At 54.5% G+C, this 4,153-nt stretch overlaps 1 protein-coding gene across 3 annotated transcripts in view; it reads left to right on the top strand.

Moving 5' to 3' along the window:
- The first annotated feature begins 1,039 nt into the window (after positions 1 to 1,039).
- Positions 1,040 to 4,153, top strand: part of TCF20 (transcription factor 20) — a 59,339-nt gene continuing 56,225 nt past the window's right edge. For all 3 annotated transcript variants that reach the window (XM_035335228.1, XM_035335220.1, XM_035335210.1), the window contains exon 1: positions 1,040 to 1,044. The gene's annotated coding sequence lies outside the window, so the exon portion shown is untranslated. The remainder of the gene's footprint in view (positions 1,045 to 4,153) is intronic.

The raw sequence follows: 4,153 nt of genomic DNA, 5'->3' as shown, positions 1-4,153 counted from the left end.
CGCGGCCTGAAGGGTGGGCGGGTGGGAGGGAGGGGGGGGGAGGGAGGGAGGGAGGGAATGAATAAGTAATAAATAAATAACGCCAAAAAAAGGGGGAAAAAAAAAAAAGGAGGAAAAAAAAAAAAAAAAAAAGCCGACACCCCCGGCGGGTCACATGACGTGACAGGATCCGTGCCCCGCTCCCCGCCGCGCAACAAAGAACCGGGAGCCCCGCTCCCCGCCGCGGGAAGGGCCGGGCCGGGCCGGGCCGGGCCGCCATGGCACGGTGAGGGGCGGCCCCGCCAGGTGAGCGTGCAGGGGGGGACGGGGGGCGGCGGGTCCGGGTCCGGGTCTGGGTCCGGGTCTGGGTCTGGGTATCCCCCCCTCTTCTCCCCGCTGGAGGTGACTTTTTATTCTCTTCCCCTCCACCCCCCTCCCTCGGTGCGCGGGGCTTGTTGTGGGTTTGGGTACGACAGCCGCCAAAGCAGCCTCCCCCCCCCCCCCCCATATCCCCTGTATCTATGGGGAATTGGCGGCCCCACGCGTGCTGTGGGGTGCCTCGGTCACGGGTTCCTGTGGGCGTCCTGGCTGCCGTGCCCCGCCGCTTGCTTCCTTCCCCAGCCGTGGATGCTTTATGGTGAGCGCTGTGCAGCCCCGTGCATGGCTTCCCCCTCCTTGCATGCCCCCCAGCCCACCCTGACCTTTTGGGTGATCCCATGTCCTGTTAAAGCACCGTCCCGGTACCAGCTGCCTTTTCCCTGGGACGTACGTGCCTGCCGGGACCGTGACTTGAACTTGTCGACAGCAGCCGTGGGTGACACGCGGGTGACGCCGTCCTCCGGCGACAAAGGCTTGGGGCCGGAGACCCCGCTGGGAGCAGAGACGGTGGCACGGCCGGAGCTGGCGTCGGAGGCCAGCTGCTTGTTGTTGTTGTTCTCCTTTTTCAATTTCCTTCTCGGCCCGTGACCCTCGCTTCTGTGATACTGAAATAATCCACTCCTGAGCTCGGCCAGCATCTTCCTTGTGCGCTGGGTGGCCGTGTGCCCCGGCTCTGTCCAGCTGGGAGTGCCCCTGGGACGGTGGCTTCCTTCCAGCGCTTATCTTGGCTTGTGGGGACCGAGGAGAAACCGCGGTTCCCTTCCAGGAGAAGGCATTGGGCTGGCCCTGCCGGTGCTAACTAACGCTCTTTAAATCAGAATTCAAAACAAGTAAAGCTAAGGGGTGAGGAGGAGCAAGCCACTGCTCTCCCCTGCGTGCCCAGTGCCTCCGAGGGCAGGACCAAGCCCTGTTGATACTGCCCTGGTCAGGGGACTCGAGGACCGAGAGCTGGCCCCTTCGTGCCATGCATGCGCCAGGGCTTGCCTGGGGTGGCTCTGGGGTCCTTGGCAGCACTCTGCAGGGTGGACCCTATGTGCAGGTTTATGCACTTCTTCGTGCAGGCTTGGGCCTCGAGTTTATTTTTAATGGAAGCTACAAATCTTACCTAGTGTGACTCCAGTTATAGCGGTAAACGCTCCAAACTTGGGGCAAAGCGGTGAGCAGGGAATTCTGATTGTGAGTGCTTGTTTTTTCCCCAGCCCTTCTTTATCTACGGTACCTATCCTGGCTCCCTTCCCTTTGCAGGCGGTTTCTTGGTCTGGGGGTGGATGGACCAGGGGAGAATCTGTCAATAGCCAGCTCAGCTTCTGCTGATTAGCGCTGAAAATATGACTGTTTTTAATGTAACCGGCTGTGTCACAAGGGCCTGGACCGGGATCCTGACAGTTTGCTTCGTGTGGGTCATTAGCTGCTGTGGAAGACTAATGACTGTGGCTGCCAGCTTGTGTCCATACAAAATAAGGAGGAAAGGTTGGTTTTTCCCCTAGACTGGGCGAGAGGTTTGAAGTGAAGATTAGTTTGTCTGTCCCTTCCCTTTAAAAAAAAAAAATACACAGCACATTTTTGAAACTGAGTCATCGGGTAGAATTTATTTCAAGTATTTTTAAGCTATTATGAATTTGATGCACTTTGGCCATATGCTCGCTGGAAACTGTAAGACAGTCTTGCTCAGGTTTGCTCTGTCTGGGCTCAGAAAGGTAATGAGGGAGCCTCTCGCTGTGCGCCTTTCATATCTGAGCAGACCAGAAGGGGTTTGAAAGGGCAGGGACAACGGCCACGGACAGGGACAGCCTGCCTGCAGGGGTGGTAAAGGAGCAGCGCAAACTCTCCGGCCCCCTCTTCACAGCCCTTGAAGGGTGAGCTGGCAGCAGGCAGGAGCAGGAGCAGAGGGGACACCGTGCTCAGCCTCCCCGACCCTCCGAGCTCTGCTTCTGCAGCGGGGCATCGCGGGGTCCGACGCGTGGTGTGCGTGACCCCCCCCAGTCTCTCTCTCTGTCGCGGAAATCATAGCAGAGACGCACGGCTTCAGGAGCGATTATTAGTGTCGGATGACCTGGCTGGGATTGTGTAATGACACCGAGGAAGAGATAAAAGGTTTTATATCCTACAAACTTGGTTCTCGCTTCAGGGTGAGCTGCAAGGCTTTTGAAAATGCGTGAGTTTGACGGCTCGCTGGTAGCTGCAAATAGGTGCAAACGTTAATCGCTTGAAACAAGTCTGTAAAAATAAGAACAAACACAGATGTAGACTATAGGCAGGAATGCGAAAAGAAGAGCTAATTACTTTTTTTTTTTGTATATATTTTTTTAAATGACGTCTAATCCTGCCTATATGGTTCTGCGAGTGACCCAGCAGCTCCAGCAGTTTATTCATTTATTTAAAACAGCTTTGTAGTTCACCTTGAAAACCACTTCCTGCCATATGGTTATATTATTTCCCTATGCCACATTTTTTGCTAATTATCAAGACCATTTGCTTTAAAATAGGTGTTTTTAATTTCACAGCCTTGTCTGCCTCTCCTGCTTGATCCTGCCCTGGAGTCAAGAGGCTGTGTCTGTTCATTCTCCATGGCAACGGGCTGTGATTTACTTATTTCAATTTAATTAAAAAGCAGCTATCAAATTCTAGGCATCTTATATGTTCCTTATATTAGAAAAATATCAGTGGCTCAGTCTCCGCCACAGATCTCCCAAGCTCAGAAATGAAATTCTCAGCCTGAGCCAATCCTGTCTTCTCCAGTCCATCCTCTTTGGAAGAGTTTGGGAGAGGGAAGGGTGCTGTGGCCTGGCCGGAGGTTGAGGGGATGGTGGTGGTCGTGGAGGTCTGGTTTGTAGAAGTCTGGATGTGGTGGTCTGGTCATGGAGGTCCAGACTCCAGCAGGCCACCTCTCCCGTCCTCCTGTCCTGCAGCTGCTGGGAGGTCTCAGGGCTTGCTGGGGTAGTGTGGGCACCCCAGGCCGTGTCTGGAAGGGGCACGCAGGCTGTGAGGTCTGTGTGTGGAGTCCTTGCTGGGACAGGTGCCTTCTGCAGCGGCTGCATCTTCACAGCCACTTTCCACGGTAGTGCTGTGCGGCGATGGCATTGTGGGGCCGCGTGGAATAGGCACGAACTTCTGTACTTGTTGCAGTGAAAATGCAGAAAATGGCAGCCCTGCTAGAAATGGGTTGCTATTTACCAGCTTTCCCTGTGTGAGAGATCTTACAATTCCAAATCTCTTGTGTTGGCTTTATTTCAATTGTTTTTTGGGCCTTCTTGACACCTATCTGTTCTTTGATGCATGCACGGTATGGCTTCTGGTTTTAAGCTAGTCAAGTAGAGAAGCCCCCAGTGCCCCATTGGTTTAAGCATCCTTGGTATTTGTATGCAGGCTAGAAACGAATTTAATCCTAAATCAGTTTTCCAAGAGCTGTAGCTGTACAAAAACCAGCCCGTGTCAGTCAGGGATACGGAAGCACGTAGCTGTTGGCTGAAGAGGGGAAGGTGTCAAGACAGGACCTCTGGGGTGCATGGAGGAGGGTGGATTTACTGACCCGGTGGTGTTAGGTTTGCTAGCAGACGTGATTAAGGAGTGCCAAAATTAACACCGCTTTCGCCTCCAGCACCAGCACCCCGCTCTGTCACAGAGCTGTCTCCCCTGAGGCCTGTGCAGGTGACTCAGGCCCGCCGCTGCCCTGTGTGTGCCGGCGCGTGGCTCCGGGAGCCAGGGAGGCGTGGAGGGAGGAGAGTTGGCCGTGCGTTTTTATTACACCTGAAGGAGCAGTTAGCATCGCAAGAGTGCCTGCGCTTTATTTTTTTTT

Source organism: Oxyura jamaicensis, chromosome 1 (assembly GCF_011077185.1).
Source record: "Oxyura jamaicensis isolate SHBP4307 breed ruddy duck chromosome 1, BPBGC_Ojam_1.0, whole genome shotgun sequence".
Lineage (NCBI taxonomy): Eukaryota > Metazoa > Chordata > Aves > Anseriformes > Anatidae > Oxyura > Oxyura jamaicensis.
Note: the sequence above shows the minus strand (reverse complement) of the source record. Positions and strands in the feature narration are given on the sequence as shown.